The sequence below is a fragment of the Apis dorsata genome, unplaced genomic scaffold, assembly GCF_000469605.1.
Source record: "Apis dorsata unplaced genomic scaffold, Apis dorsata 1.3 scaffold_631, whole genome shotgun sequence".
Lineage (NCBI taxonomy): Eukaryota > Metazoa > Arthropoda > Insecta > Hymenoptera > Apidae > Apis > Apis dorsata.
In genome coordinates, this window is record NW_006263826.1 from 1,140,487 (window position 1) to 1,157,844 (window position 17,358).

The following is a 17,358-nucleotide window of genomic DNA, read 5'->3' on the forward strand; positions in this document are numbered from 1 at the left end:
AAAATTTATAACTTTTCAAGGTGTTCTACATTTAATAAAATTATTCAAATTATTCAAATTAAATTCATATTTTTTTGAAATACTTGAATAATTTAATGAATTTCAAAATTTTTCTATTGAAATAATAAAGAAAACCGATTATTAAAAAAAAAAGTGAAATAAAAATTTATTTGAATTATCGATTTAAAAATTGTAAAGAAGAGATGATAATTTATTGTATTATCGCAGTGTTTTGAATCGATGGATAAACGAGGCGTTCGTAAAGATTGATAAGAGAGGGCGGAGAAGATGTGTTGAAAGTATTAATGAAAACGAGGGTTCTCGAAGTTGGGTCAATGGCATAACTCGAAGGGCGTAACAACTCGAATTTAACAATGTTCATGTATAATATCTATAGAACGTTTTGCCGTTTTTATTTTTGTACAAATAAATTAATCGGTAAATAGAAATAATAGGCTTATTTATCGAGTTGTAAGCAATTTAACAATTTTATACAATATATGTTTTTGAATGATATTTAAGTAAGTCATATGAAGAATCAGTTAATCAATCAAAGATATGACATAGTTGTGAGAATATTTATTTTGAGAAAAAGAAGAAAAAGCAAGAGAGAGAATATTGAGAATATTATTGTATAATTTTTTATTATTATTTAACATTTTATTATTATTTTATTAAATATTTTACAATAAAAAAGTTTGTAATAGATCTTTAACAAGTAGAATTTTTTTATTTTTGAAGTTGTGAAGTATAGTTTTTCAATATTTAGTAGAAAAGAATAAATCAAAAAAAAGAAGAAGACGTTTTCATTATTTCGTCTCCTTCTCTCGGCTATGATCGATATAGGAAGCCATCTTAGAACGTAGCATAAACTTGTATATTAAATGTATTAACTGGCTATGGAGCTAATAAGACACATAATTTTATCGACAGCGAGCGTTTTACGACATCAAAGCGAATCCATAATTACATTTACATTGGCAGGGCATTTATATGCGTTCACGTGCATACTGCAACGTTTGTGTGCATCCCGCTTCTCCTAGCTAATCAATCGCAACGACCGACTGCCTATGAGAATCGCTTTGCTTTCATATTTACATATTCCAATTCAGTTAAAATTTCTTAACTTTCTCCTTTCGTCTCTGTTATATTTTTCAAGGAAGAAAATTTCAGATTTAGAAAATTCCAGGATAGAAAAATTCTGTTAATTTTTTTCTCGAAAATTTTGAAACTATCGAATCGAAAATGTTTCTTACAAAAGAACGATGTTTTCTTGGTAGTTGGGCGAATCGATAAATCAGAAGGAAGGGAATAAGGAAAAAGTGCGATAGCCGATAATTCACCAATGCCGCTGCATTAATTGGGCGTCAGGTACACGTAACGCTGCTAGCTCGGCCGCGTAATTATGTCGACGGTCGATCAACATCGTAAAACACCGAATTATTATTGGACCTAGGAAGAGAGAAGAGCGCGTGTAATATCGATCGCTCAACATCATTCCACCACAATGACGATACGATATATTGCCCACACCGCAACTTTCATTCGATTTTATTATTACCTAGTAATCACCTTCTTATTTATATAATTGAAGAAAATAATATTGTATTTGTGAATTTTTAAATTATCAAATAGATGAATTTATGTCGTTAAATTATAATTTAGAAATCTTTTAAATAAAATTGATCAATTTTCTTTATAGAGATATAGGTTTTATAGATTATTTTTTTGAATCGATATGAGATAGAAAGTTTAACAAGTTAGAGATTTATCTCTATCTTGATGTGTAATAGACAAAATGTAATGGATTAGCCCGTTTTCGAGAAGAAGGTTAATATGTAACATCGTTACGCCACGATCTACCGATAAAGTCGATTGCGTAAAATACTTTGTCATCCCCATCCGCTAGAGGGTTCTCTTAGCAAATGTTCGTTTTAGGGTATTATCTACTTTCGATACAATAATTGAAATATTCGAATTACGTATATAAATCTTTCATTATTTTTTTGTAATTTTAAAATTTAACAAATGCTAATCGAGATTTATGTTTCGAAAGCTATTTTAATTGTTTATAAATATGAATAATAATATAATATACATCATTCTAATATTTAAAACTTGTAGTTGGAACGCAATGAAACAAAATTGAATGAAATCGAGCAACGATGTTTTCTATACGCATATGAGTATACATGCTCATATTATATTACCGTTCTAACCTGCTTTTACTCTTTCCTTCGCTTGATCCACGATCCCTTTTCTTGCTTCCTGCTCGTCCATCTTTTTCTATCTGTATCTTTGGAAAATTTCAGTTGAAATGAGCCCATTTTTAGTACCTTGTTATTACTCATACGAAAAGAATCTATTTCGTTCGGAATTTTTTATCAATCGAACATTAAATTTAATGCAAATTTTTAGAAATTTAAATATATAATTATCATTACATCATTATTATATCGAAACATTTTTATGTCAACATTTTATGGAAATTTGAAATATTCATTTCTCTTCAACTTTTACTTTTGAAGTCATTTTAGGTTGAAAAGACAAGCCAAGAATGCTTGGCTATCACGAATTATGATCAGTTGAATCCATCAGTGAACAGTGTCGAGGAGATTTCAGCGTTGTTGGAGGCTAAACAGAACGGACTGATCGATCGGATTTACTGGCAGGAGGCGTCTTGAAATTCCGTCCTTTGCCGGTAGTCCTTGCGAATGCCACAAATTGCTTTCAATGGTGTCACATAACATCTCGAATCATTTTGACTATTATTCCAAAACCGTCCAAAATATCAAAACCATTCCAATTGAATATTAAGAAAGAGAAAATTTTTTCGGAAATAAATATAAAAATAAATTAATTTTATTTACTGATCATTTATATTTCATATCAATGAAATATATCGAGATTTTGATAAAATTCTATTATAAAAAATTTCTTCTTATGTTAAAAAAATAAATAAATAAAATTACAGTAAAGTTACTTTGCGTGGTTCAGCTTCAAGTTTCGCGGATTAAAAATATTAAAAGCAGTACGAGCTTGCGGCCAGATAATTGCCAGACGTAACGAACGATGCGCACAATGCGAGGTGAAAAACAAACCAACATCAACTCTGTATGTATACGCGCACGCACGCGCGCAAACCGCCAGTAAAATTCTTTGACTCTCTCCCCTATGATGCTGTGTTTCGTTCTTCTTTTTGTCCTCGTCTTCTCCCTCCCTTTTGATCATCGCGGCACCACCGCGGTCTTTTTAAGCAAAAGGAAACTACCTTGTTGAGAAATTAGAGAAAAGAATGCAACCATGGTTGTATTATCTTGAATTTTTTTTTATTATTTTATATACATACATATTTTATTAACATTCGATTAAGAGTATATTAAGAAAAATATGCAATATTGAAAATGAAATCAAAATTAATAATAAAATTCAGATATTTTACAATGTCACAAGAAATAATTCATCATGTACAGAATATAAGTGAGGATGAAAACGAATTTAAAAAAATAAACTGAATCTACATCTTTTGAAAAGTAATTAAATAATTATTTAAATAATTATCAGTCTCTTAAAATTATACTAAACATCATATACTTATTATTAAAAATTCTTTTATTTATGAACGTCAGTTTAGTTATGAAAAAATAAAAATAGCATGTTTTTCAAACAATCTTTGAAAGATTCTAAAATTAGATACTTACAATATTTACGAAGAAACTCGTATTCTTGTTACGGGCAACATCTTTTTGTGCACGTAACACAAACGGATCTTTAATTTTCGTGGCGGAGTACGACAGATACCGTAACTGTGCGGCGAGACGGATCCCCCTCCGCGGTATCGATTGCGCCCTCGTGTGTCGTCGTAAAACTTCGGAGATGATCGCAGTCTCCATCGGTTGTGGGCCACTGGCAGGTGCGTAGGATGAGGTCAGGAGCCCGGTTTCATTCGGATTCACGGACAAGGTCCGTGAAATGATGTCATCCTTATCTTCGAAACTATATCATCTTTCATTAATTACATATATCTTATTTATTTATTTTACGTTTTATATATAATTGTGAAGATAAACTTTGAACATAAAGAGATAAGAAAAAGATATTTATTTTTTATTCCTCGTCTTATCAAAATTATTATCATTGGTTTGTTTTTATTACGAAAGATATATAAAAAAATATAGATAATCCATAAATAAGTCATTTCAGAATTCGAAACTTTAAAATTTAAAAATTTTAAAAAAGAATTTTTTAATGTTGTATTATATAATTTGTTGAATTTAATTTTTTTTTAAATAAAACTTACTACATTTAAATCAATGATAGATATCTAAATATGATCATATGAAATGTGAAATGTGAAATAATCGGTTTTTCGTATATTTTTATAAAATTACAAAAAAAACAGTAGATAATGAAATATCAAGAAATCCTTTTGAACAGTGTTTATTTAATACAATGTTGCATAGACTTTTAACCGTAATTGCATGCCTTTCACCAAGGCATAATTAAATGGGCTACTGTTTCGTCATGTTTATGCGTTACCAACAATTAATGTAATATATATATCCAATCAAAAAATTGACTTTAAACCAATTGCCATTTATATGTGAAAAAAATTTTTTAATTATTATTTTTTATTCTTTTATAAGTTATGAACAAAAAATACATTATTATAAATTATGAATTAAAAAAAAAGAAAAACATTATTATAAATTTTAAATATTTAAAAAAAAAACTATTATTTTTTTATTTTCTAAATTAATTAAAAAAAAATTTAATATTTAAAATTTCGTCAGATTGATAAAATTCGAAATCGAAAGTGTTACGATTTTCAGACAATAGATTAGATATATCGGTTATCGGTCAAGACTCGGTTAAAAAGATCTGTTCGCTATTATACAAAGAATACAAGAATTGACGCAAAGAGGATTTCCCGGAACAAGGATTATTTAAATCCGGCCTGAAAGCTATTTCAATGGAGACACCGATATGCCGTGTTACCTCCACCCTTCACGTATTCTCATACCCTCGTTGACAACCACCGCGCCCACGCTCCTCTTAGAACAACAACCGAAAGGAGTCAAGGTCATCGCTACCATTATTTTTCTTTTCTAACATTTCCTTGCCTTTATTTTAATCGATTCAAATATCAACAATAATATATTTTTCTAATCTATTTTAACTTTATTATTACATACATCTATTTTAACTTTTTATTATCTGATTATAAATTAAATTTAAATTTTTTTTAAATTTGAAAAAATTATTTCGCAATGAAATGATTTTTTAGGTTTCTGAAATATTTTCTATAATGTATATTATTTACAAAATACAAATGTTATTATCTTAATCTAAAGATTTAATTGATATATAGGTAGACGATAAGAAATTAAAACATTGCTATGACGTGTAGCAAGCTCGAAAATGATTGTGCTTAGTAGATCGGGGCCGCGTATTTCCGCTTTTCTTGCGCGTGTCTACTATTTAACCTCGTTTGTTCCATATCTTCTGCCTTGTTGTCTCTGTTCCCGTGCTCCCTTCTTACATTCGATCATTCCAAACATCGAATTATCAAAAGAATCACGAAAAACACAAAAAAAGAAAACAAACTTTCGATTTTGTACGCGTCGCATCGAGTCGTTTAGTTGAAAATGTCATCAGGTTAAGAAAGCTGCACACGCAGTATTGTGTTTATTATTTTCTTACCGGTCTCTTCCCACCTTAATCATACATAACCTACTTGTTTTATCGTATATTTTTTTATCCTCTTTAATTTTAATTATCTACATATATAATAATAATCACTCAAATTTTTCTATAATTTCTTTAACAGTTCCTATAATTAAGTATCGAGTATTTGTTAAAGAGGTAGAAAAATGTTGGATAGAAACGAGGTTGCTCGTAAAGAAGAACGACATGATTGGTTGCAGAGAAAAAGAAGTTTATTTTCCAGTTAGTTATTGGTAAGACGGCAGGTATCTATGTGTTTGACTGTTAGTATCTAGCCGAATCTACAGTACATTCGATGTCGCTTTTAATTCGGTAAGAAAGTGGGTTTCTAGGTCAGAGAGCTGCGATATACACAGCTGACGGGCACAGACAAACGGTTTCACACGACTCTTGGGGAAACGACTTTCTTTGGGCCAGTGCCGTATCGCGTCAACTTTGTCTCTAGATATTCATGTCCGACTGATCATTTCACACTTTATATTTTGCATTCTCGTGTCATGTATTTCAATTATATTATCTATTTAGTATTGAGATTGCAAGTACTCGTTATATTATGATTTATTTTTTCGTGAAAAGAATTGTTAATCTTAAATATATTTACAAATTAGGAATAATTATAATTTATTAATTAATTATATATAATTATCGAGTTGTTCGAATTCGAGGAAGTTGATCGTGATATAATTAAGAAAGGTGTCGGATTACGATTGCGTTATAAAACTCAACGAAGTCGAAGATGATCGGAATTTAATGGGATTGTATTACGTTACGGCTGTTTCGGAGAAACACACGAAGCAGTAGGGATATTTTTGCTGAGAGTGAAAGTCTGTAGGTTCGATGGGGCAACGTTAACTTTTACATTTTCTGTCATGGAATGTAAGTACACATTGATTGGTCGTCCTAAGGCTTTCTCAAGTTTGTTTAATTTTACATAAATTCGATGCAATGTTATTATGTAGGATTACATTTAATTAAAGTTTTTTAATTGCAATGTGAATTGTATATAATAAATAATATACATAAAAGCTTGATAAGAGATGCAATTACAAATATTTCTTTCATAAGTATTTCTTAGCAGCTTTCGATACTTCGTTTCTTAATTTTTTTTATCAACAATATAAAAATTTGATTATTTGTTTATCAATGGACTTATATCCAGTTGTTAATTTGTCACTGTTGAATCTTAATTATCGATTGTGTATTTTTAATGTATATATGCATATATCGATATATTCATAATTTTTGATATATCGATTTTAATTCGACGTAATACGCGTCTTACATTAGATCCGTCACGCGCCGTTTTGTCGAACTCTTACGATCTGTCACGAAAATTGCCGAGTCACGAGACCTTGCGCTAAGCGATCAACTCGCTACTTCTAACCGATTAGTGTTTGAATATCTGTGAATTACGTAATACGAAATTAATTCTGGCGATTACGTTGTTCAGAATCATTTTAAACAATTACCAAAATAGACTAACAAACATTTTATTATAATAATTTTTAATTCATTATTTTAAATTGAATCAATGATTATTTCATAATTGTTTATCCGAAAATATATATAGTGAAACGAGGTGTGTGATAAAACAATCAAAAAATATGAAGGAATCGGAAATGAGCAGGCGAGGTTGGAAAAGCAATGGAGAAACCTAACTGTACACATGCTGCAACGTGAACGTAGAGGACAAAGTGGGGATTGTCAGGTAGGATAAGAATGTCGGGCACTACACCGGTTGGGAAATGAATTGTGACGTGGCTTGGCATTGAGAAAGACACGCGTGTATACTTATACACGGACATAGTGAGTCGAACTCGTCTATTGCGATCGCGTTGTCTAATTCCTCGTGCGACCTGATTTCTCAAATATAAGCAAAGTCGTTGGAAACGCGGTATTCATTTTCCCTTAATACTTCCGTTTCTTATATATTTTTCAAACGAGTGTAATATTAACTTCATGCCAAATATATATTCCATTGTTTATATGATTAAAATTCATTATTTTTTTGCATATATCATAATTATAGTATTTTATTGTCTATATTATTGTATATTTTATTAATAATAAATTTATTAATATTTATAAAGGATAGACTATCGATCTATCGTAATAATATATCTGTAAATCGTTATTAAAAACATCATAGAAGTAGATATTAAAGAATTAAATACAAACAATATTAATTATAAGTTTTATGATATTTTATGATAAATTGTTCGAATAATTCATAAAGCGTTAATTCAAGATGGGGAATTTTGAAAAGAAAGAATATCATAGTCGAAAAGTTAGTCGCATGGAAAAAATTCGTACGGATAATTTAAGAAAATAGAAAATAATGGAGAGGATTTTATCGATATTCCGCGGAAACATGGACGGTAATCGAGTTTTAATTACCGATTAGCCTTCGAGGGAGCAAGCTGCCGCATTGATGCCGCATTTTATTGTCTATCAACAACGTAAGTGGGTCGTGCGGCCTCCCTTGCCTCCCTCGAGAATTTTCCTGCTCTTATTTCTGCCGGTCACGGGATTCAGCATGTTTCTGTCGCGTAACTTCCATTCGTTTCTACGTTTAGGTCGTCCGCTCTTATATATTATATTTCCCTTTCGAATTTATCAATTTTCTTTTCTAATCCTCTTTAAAATGGATTTTAAACTTCATTTTTGGAACTTTACTTACTTTTTTTTTTTTATTTATATATTAAATTAGGTTAGGTTAAGATTAGAATTAGATCAGGAAACTACATTAAATTTTGAAATAACGTTATTTCTAAACTTATCTTTATTTGAATATTATCAGAAAATACAAAATATTTAAAAAAAAATGTTATTTCAAAATGAAATTTTACTCGGCTTTTTCTTGTAGCAATAAATGCATAATATTATAATAAAAATTATTAATTCATACACAAGGAATAAACTAGAAATTGACCGATATATTCACCGGGGATTGTTTTCGAAGACGTGATTCGAGAAATTTCTTCGCGTGGAAAAGTAATTATACCGGACGATGATTTTCCACCAGAAACTAACCTAATCCTGGATCATAAATCAAGAAAGAAATCACGACATTTTGTTGTCCTCATCTTAAACACTTTCACAAATTTGTTTACTTGTAAATAATAAATATCTCATCCAGATATTTGTTCCTCGATAATATACTTATATTTATAATATTTAAAAATTTTCTTGATACTTGTAATAGAATATGTTTGATGATTAAATTTTATTATTATAATTTTCACTTTTGTTTGTTCAAAATTTATCGAATTAAAAGTTTTTTCGAATAATTAAGAACCTTATCATCCATTTTTTTGTTGCAATTTGAAATGAATATTTAAAGAGAATCCAACCTTACCGAAATATTCAGCGTGGATATGATAGATGCTTTAATTTACAGTCTAAATTGGGCGCATTGACAAACTGGTTTCTCTGTAAACGAACATCTCGTCGGTTTCCAGTTTCCTCTGCCAGTCCTTGGTCGTCTAATCTTTCCAGAAATAAGTAGCCAGCTATTTTCGGTATTTGGAAAAGCAGCAGGAAAATTCGTAAAGACTAGAAAATATATTTTTCGACCATACACGTATTTATATATACACAAACAACGCCTCACACCTTTTTTGATATTGTATTCGAGATTAAACCTCTTTCGTTAATTTCGGTTATTTGAACAATTTTAGACGAGCCTGTTCGTATTAAATCGAGCATATTCATTTTATTCTGAAGGGACTCGTGGATTTCGAGGGTCGTCGAAAGGGGCGTCTACTTATAATAGATCCCAGAACTGAATGAACAATGATATTCTATTTTTGTCTCTTATTTATTTACAAAAATTCTTTTCCTTGCCTCTTTTTTCTCGATATTTTTATTTTATTTCTTACTTTCTTACTTTTTTCATTCTTCTCTTTAGTTATTTAAAAAAATTAATCTTCTAAATATAAATTATTCGTATGACCAAATATATTTACAACGATGGATTAAATACATGTGTGGAATAGAAGGATTGTTTTATTATTTTTTTTTTAGTTTAAGTCGCTTAAACTAGTCAGAGTTGTTGTAAGCACGTGAATAAACTTGGTTATATATCAGTCATGTGAAAGAATTGATGTATACAGACTTCTTTCTAGCACCTATGGCTACAAAAAAGCTAGTAAATTCATGATACTATAATGGTCTTAACGTTTGCTTGCTGAAAATGTTTTTTAGAAAGGAATTATTTCCGTTCTTTTTCTTAAATAAATTTTATAAATTATTTATATAAATAAGAAAAGAAGAAAAGTAGAAAAAATAGACGAAAAAAAAATTGATACATCAGCATTAAAAATTAAAAAATTATAATAATAATAATATTCGAGTTAAGAAATAAAACATTATCGATCACACGTATTCATGTGATAGTCAACCCTAGAGGGAACCATTATCGAACGTAAGTAATTCTGCACCCTTCTATTATAGGCCGACATTGAGATTGGCACACCCTGACTAGAGAAAAACCCGCTTAAAAGGGGTTGTCTTTGTGTCTCAACTGCGTAAGATCAAAAAGAGCCGGAGCCATTCTGAACGCACGATTTCGAGTCGTCGCCATTGCCCCATCTCGATAAAAACTCTGAACAAACAAATATTCATCCACTTTCTAATTTTAATTACATTTCAATCGCCTGATCATTAAAAAGTGCTCATTTATTAATATTTCGATTGATTATTTTTATTAAATTAACAAAAGAATTTCACCTGTTTGATTTTTTATTCAGATATTCATACCTATTTTATTTTATTACATTAGAATAAATTTTCTCAGAGAGAATAGAAATATTCAATAGGCAAATGAGCAAGATGGATTTAGAAACGTTTAATAATTTCATTCAATTAATCTGACGGCTTGGCATATGTAGATTGCAAGAATGTATCGTGTCTCGACACGGGCGTTTTGCGACACGGGTGAGGCCCATCTGACTGCGTCACAACTTGCTTTACGTATGTCTTTCTGGTACGTGAACTGGCAAACCAATCTCCCCACTCCAAGTCGAATTTCATTTCAGTTGCGCTTTAGCGCTACAACGTGTTCATTATTAGTCGTATGTATTAATAATCTCGAATCATGAATTTTTTTCTTATATAATAGTAATAGTCTTACGATATTTGATGAATTTTAATATTTAGAATTTTACATTATCACAGACAGTGTAAAATAAATAATTTTGTTCGTTTAAATATTATTCTCAACTTCTTCTTCAATTTAACACGTACAGTTTTTATCTACACCAATAATTCTGCAAGTTAACGAATATGCGCATGCGTGAATAAATGTGCCCGTGTGCGCGACGAAGTTAGTCGAACAACTCTCGGGAACGTGATTTGGTTAAAACAGATAGTAGAAAATTGAAGTGATCGCAATTGCAAGTCGACCTTAAAATGGAATTTGTACGAATACAGATGCAAATTGATGTTTTGTAATCTGTTCTGAAGAGAAAAATATTTCGTTTCGCTTTCAATATATCAATATTTTATTCTGATTATTATATATAGAAATCGCAAAACAGTATTGTTTAATTATTTTTTGGATTTTTTAATAAACGTTACTTCTCAGTTCAGATCAAATAAAAAAAATTTAATATGTTCTTTAACTTATTATACTTGTTATTATAATTATAATATTTAATCTATATATCTATATATTAATATATAGTTAATATAATTAATATATATATAATTAATGTATTATAATTATTAATTATTTGGAAACGATTATTTGCACGTTTCAAGTAAAGATATAATTTTATTTTCAATGAAAAACAAAAATTTGAGAATCACTGTATCACGAATTAAAAATTACTTAGGGAGCAATACTTTTATAAAAAGAGAATCATCATGTACGTTGAATTTATATTATACAGATAATATTCAGCAGCACCATATGTCTATCGGGAGAATTAATTGTAGTTTTAACGTGGTTGTGGTTCAGAAACGAGATGGTTGCATTCTCGATGAGGACGTCAACGACGCGGATTCGATGCAAAAGGATATAAGTGTGTATGTGCATACACGCGTCTTTCTTTTACTCGGTGTACAAGAGGCGCCTGGGAAATAGGGAGTTCCAAAGATAGCAATTGTTTTCAAACCCTTTCAAATATCCTTTCCATTTTTATTTTCTGACAAATCGATTGTAAAATTCATTTTTTTTTCGTGTGCATTCGAAATTAATTATTAACGATAAGTATGCTTTATGAATATAGTGAAAATTTTATATATATATATATATATATACACATACTGTATATAATATTTACAACTATATATACATATTATCACATTATAATAAAATAATTAAACGATAAGATAATTTATTTTTTTCTCAAATTCTTTACTTATAAATAATTATAATGAAAATTTTGTAACCTATATTCGAAAACTCTCCTATATAAATTTTATACATCTATTTCAAAGAATAGGATTCAATCAATTCAAGCTCGCGAATGAGAAAATTTTTCATCAGCAAACTAGAAACATATAAATTTCATTTTCCATGATGGAAATGATAAAAAGATTTCAAGAGCGGGAGACATTTTTGAGACACCCCGTGTAGTCATTCGAGGGGAGAAACCTCGGGTATGCACATGCAAAAGAGAGACAGTCAGGCGAATGGAAAAGGAGATGCTATGGGTCGAATAGTATAGGAAGGAAGAATGAGTTCCGCACGAGCGAAACAAAAATGAAGCTACGTTTTTCCGTTCCTTTTCTATCTACAGTATCTCTTTCTATTACCGTCAGCGCAATTCTCTTTATTTATCTAACATGAGAACCTAGTAGGAGAACATCGACCAGAACAGTGACACGAAAGTTAGACGAAGATGGATGCCACGAATAATATGTGGCACGTTTTCGAGTTAAACAAGCAGCATCATAGTTTTTACACTTCGAATTTTAATGATTGTTTTCTGCTTAAGAAAAAGTTTAGATAGAGAGATTTGTTTCACCATTTTCAAAAAAAATATATGTATTTCTATTATGATTAAAAAGTAATTTTCATGGAAAATTATAAACGGTAAAATTAAAATTTCACAAAGACTGAAGATATTCACAATTTAATACGAATTTTTTTAACGATATATGCTGATAACGAATTTCTTTATCAATTTTACAAAGCGTTTTTCTACTGATTAAGTTATTGTGAAAACATTGAAATATAATAATCAATATCAATAATTATTAAGAATAAGATTAACAATTTATCAAATTAATAATATAAAGAATTAAAAATCATGTTGTAATACAATTTCTTGATAATCACAAAAAAATGATTTCATATACATTGAACTTCTTCTTATAAACTTCTTTTATTATTGAGATTATCAATTGATATTTTAGTTTCACCAAGGCCAGTCAAGATAAAGCATTTTGAAAGGTCTCGTGGAAGACTATCTAATATATTTTCAAGCAAAGAATGCTATCATCTAGATCAGAAAGGAAAAAAGAAGAGCATTCTGAATAGTTCGAATTGTATTCGAGTAACAGAAGATAAGGAAACATACTTTAATTAGAAAAGCATTACGTTTTCTAAAACATCATATATTCTAAATTATAACACTCATAAAATACAAAACAGAAACGCAAAAATATGATACAAAATCCATTGAGAAAGCACATACCACTTTCATGTCTGTTCTGAAATCCTATTCAGTACGTTTTCCAACGTACACTCTCTCGATGTCGTTTGTAGCGACTACGCGCGCGCATCAGTTTTAAACATGGCTACCTAAGTGTGCACTAAGTGGCGGGATAAGGCAGACATACAACAGACGCATATCGGGCCGATCGACTTTCAAAGTTTTCGAATAATCAAGTAAATGGAACAACTAATTTGAAAAAAATATATTTCAAAAAAATTAAATTTGATAAAATTTAATCAAAGATGAATATATAATCATGATTATATTAAAGATAATAATAATTTAATTCATAGAAAGAAAAAAGAAAAGATAAAAAAAAATAAAATTGATTCAGAAAAGATGAATAAATTTTCAACTCGAAAGAAACATTTTTCTTACCTAATTAAATGTTAAACTGATCACTTTCTTTAGAAAGTATGCTCGATGTATTTAAATTTTTATGTAACAATAGATTCCATATAAAAAAGAAAACAATTTCTAATGCAGTAATAATAAATAATTTTTATTTTTATTTTAAGATCTTGAATAAATAAATAGTAACTATCAATATATTATGATAATCATATATATTTGATTAATGTAAACGAATTCGTACACGAATGCTTAAAAATTGTTCCCTTATTCTTTTATATGTATATATATATATACGCATCGAAAAAGTTTATGAATTTGACTCACGATAAGAAGGAACGTGAGTCAAAGCAGACACATCTTTGTCATAAATCAGTGAGAGGCTAAATACATATAAAATAGAAAGATGAACTAGACGAATGAGCGAGAAGTCTAAGTAAGTGAGAGATCCTTGAAATCGATGAGTGAGCGAAGAAGACGAATAAATGAGTGAGCAAATGAAAAAGTCTCAAGATCAAACAAGTGCGAGTAAGAAGGCGAGTGAAAGGAATCCCTACTACTTAAGAGAGAATAAGATGACGTTCAAGAAGAAAAGAGACATTCGATTGAGTTAGCATAGCGAAAGAAAGAAGAGAAACAAGATATTCGAGCAAGAAACGAAAGAAAGAGCGAAAAATAAGAGAGAAAAAGAGGAATATAATAGGGGAGAAGGAAAAAAGAAACAGAAGAAGAAGGAGATATACATGTATAGGAAAGGAACGACCAGCTGTTTCCTCATGTGACGTCACGCAGGCGCCTTGTGGCCGACTAGGGAATGGAGATGGACAGGTGGACAATGCTTTTAACCCTCTAGTCGTACCTGGATTCTGTTTCCAATCTACTTGAATATTTTTTTCTTTTTTCAATGCTTTTGTATTCATAATATCTAAAAAAAAGTCAATTGTTTAAACTTTCACAAGCTCGAACAAATTATGAAAGATTAAAATTCAAACTACAATTCATTTAACCTCATTTGCTTTTAAAATGTCGATCTCTTTATGTTTTAACAAAATACCAATTTTGTTAAAACCAATTGATTACATCGTGTTTTTTATTTTCGTTTTAACGATATGTTACATCAGATGTTCTGTAATATATCTATATAATATACTGTGTAATATAAGTAAAGATACTACAAAATAGCGTGAAGAAAAGAAGTTTGAGATAAATAATTAATCTTACAAAAAAATTCTAATTGACCGAAGAAACATAAAATCATGATTCCAAGTTCTGAAGAGAAAACGTGTCGCAAGACTTAGTCTAGTCGTCGACCAATGATATCACACGATGTCTGTACGCATGCGTATTCTTTGTAGCCGTGTACTCACGCACGTGTCACGAGCACACTGACTACAATAATCAAGGAGGGAAAATACAATCTATTGTATATATTCATATTTTGTTGAAGAATCGACTAACCTATTTTCAAATTAATATCTCAACTGATATTTCATAAAAAGTAAGCACAAAATCTACGATAAACGGGATAATTTCTAATTCTAATGATAATTTTAAAAATTCTGACTAAAGAATTTTCATCTCGTTAAAATGTATTTGTTCATGACGATTCTTTTCGCTTTCTTTTTTTAATCAAAGAATTTTACAGACAATTTGCTATATTAAATACTATAAAATCTAAAATAAATTCTTGAGAATAATTTTTTTTTTATTTTATTACTTTAATTTTAATTTTTTAAATATACAAATCAATTTCAACAATCATAAAATATCTCTTCTTTTGAATATGTTATATTTCAATAGGCAACTATGTTTGATCATCATGCAATTCGCAGATTGTCAAGCTCGAATGACTCTACAGATTGGATTTGAGGCGATTAATCACGAACATTATCTTATCGCGAGTTGAATGCTCCTATCAACGACGTGTTGCGAACAATCTTTTGCTATGACAAGATTGTACAACATCGTACATAACTACAAACTTTTATTAATAATACAGAAATGTGTTGTTGCATTTTACATTAGATTCGACATAAAATTGTAACAATGAATAAATTACGTAAATGATTCAAATTATTTCCATCCAATATGATTAATAATAATGACATTGTTGAAAATTTCTTTTTCGATTTTTTAAAATATTTATATAATAAAATAAATAATTAAACATTTTTTATTTCTAACAATAGATTCTAAAAATTAACATTAATACATTTAATATTTCGATTGTTCAAAATTAAATAATTATAAGAAATGATCATTGCAAGAAAAAATTCAGAAGTGATGAAAACGCTATAAAATTATCAATTTGGATAATGCAAGGTCTTGCCATACTTGGTTTCGAATTCTCTAAGTAGACAGGTATGCGTATGATTAACAATGTCTCGGTAAACGATTGTGGCGATTCACGTCATTCTATCCTTGTTTAGTGCTTACCGTGCTATAGAATTCTATCTTCCTCACACTTCAGTTCTCCCTTACAATTAGATGTCTAGAGGAATACGAAGGAGGATTATTCACCCAACCACATTGTTTTCATTGTCTCGCAAGTTATGATGTCAAAGTCGATAAGATCGAAAACAGAAACAAGGAAAAGACTCATCGATAAATGGACAAGCTTTGAATGCTTTTGAAATTGAAATTTAACGTATTTATAATTAGTTATTTATAAGCGATTCTTTGTTTAATATTAATTGTTTATATTAAATTGTACTTTCGATTATTGAAACAGATTGATTTAAAGATAATTTTTTTTATTATTATAATCTATAATTTTTATCACGAATCTAAAATTATTAACTTTAACGATACTTTGTACCGATGAAAAGTAATAAAATGATGTATATATATATATATATATATCATTTTTAACCTTCATGTTTTCATCAAATACGAAATTTTAAAAAAATATTGTCCGACGTAAAATATGTAGCCATTTAAACAACCGCTCTGTGGAATCTCGCGTTTAACCTATAATTAAATGCGCTATTTTTCGCCACACGCCGATTTCACTCCAGATGCGTTGTCGAGTGTTCACGTTTCTTCGAAAATTGCGCATTGAAAAGATGGTCGACAGTATAGTGGCGGTTCTGAATTTCTTTCATAGCGTTTTCTAGATTCGGATTTGAATTTCATCAGAAAGCATTACATTCGAAAATAAACGAACGTTCCTCGTAAATTGGATATGGCGGGGAACTTGGCGAAACTAGAGTTGATGTTTTTTGTATGGATAGTATTCTTGTAGATTACAATGTGAAATATATATATATATATATATATATACATTTGTACAAGTAAAATGGACAATTGCGAAGAAAAATACGATATACCTGACCAAGTTATTATCGTTTCATTTAGAAATGAAATAGTTTGGTCGTTAAAATGAATAGAATACCGAAGAATAGTTAATGATGTACCGGTAAATATTAAGCCATTGCCAAGAAAGACGAAAATAAGTCGTTATTATTTAATGATACGGAATAATTTAGTAGAATTAATTTAATAGAATTTTTTTTCTTATTCTTCTTTTGAATTTCTTCTGTATATTATTCTTCGAAAAAGGAAAAAAAAAAAAAAAGAAATATCCAAAGAAACGCGAAAACACATTTATCGC

The 17,358-nt window shown here is 29.4% G+C and overlaps 1 protein-coding gene and 2 long non-coding RNA genes across 6 annotated transcripts in view; 2 read left to right on the top strand and 1 right to left on the bottom strand.

Annotated features, from left to right (window-relative positions):
* LOC102674661 overlaps window positions 1-2,761 on the bottom strand; it is an 18,217-nt gene extending 15,456 nt beyond the window's left edge. The window contains exon 1 of the long non-coding RNA XR_422594.2: window positions 2,749-2,761. This is a non-coding gene — a long non-coding RNA (uncharacterized LOC102674661). The remainder of the gene's footprint in view (window positions 1-2,748) is intronic.
* Window positions 1-17,358, top strand: part of LOC102673696 — a 57,698-nt gene that overhangs the window by 7,860 nt on the left and 32,480 nt on the right. Inside the window, exon 1 of one of the 4 annotated variants that reach the window (XM_031513286.1) lies at window positions 7,127-7,435. The exons of the other annotated variants lie outside the window; for them this stretch is intronic. The gene's annotated coding sequence lies outside the window, so the exon portion shown is untranslated. Of the gene's footprint in view, window positions 1-7,126; window positions 7,436-17,358 lie in introns of those variants that run through there. 4 annotated transcript variants of the gene reach the window in all.
* LOC116186341 lies at window positions 13,950-14,929 on the top strand. Its single transcript, XR_004151315.1, has 2 exons — window positions 13,950-13,985; window positions 14,055-14,929. It is a non-coding gene; the product is annotated as an uncharacterized LOC116186341 (long non-coding RNA).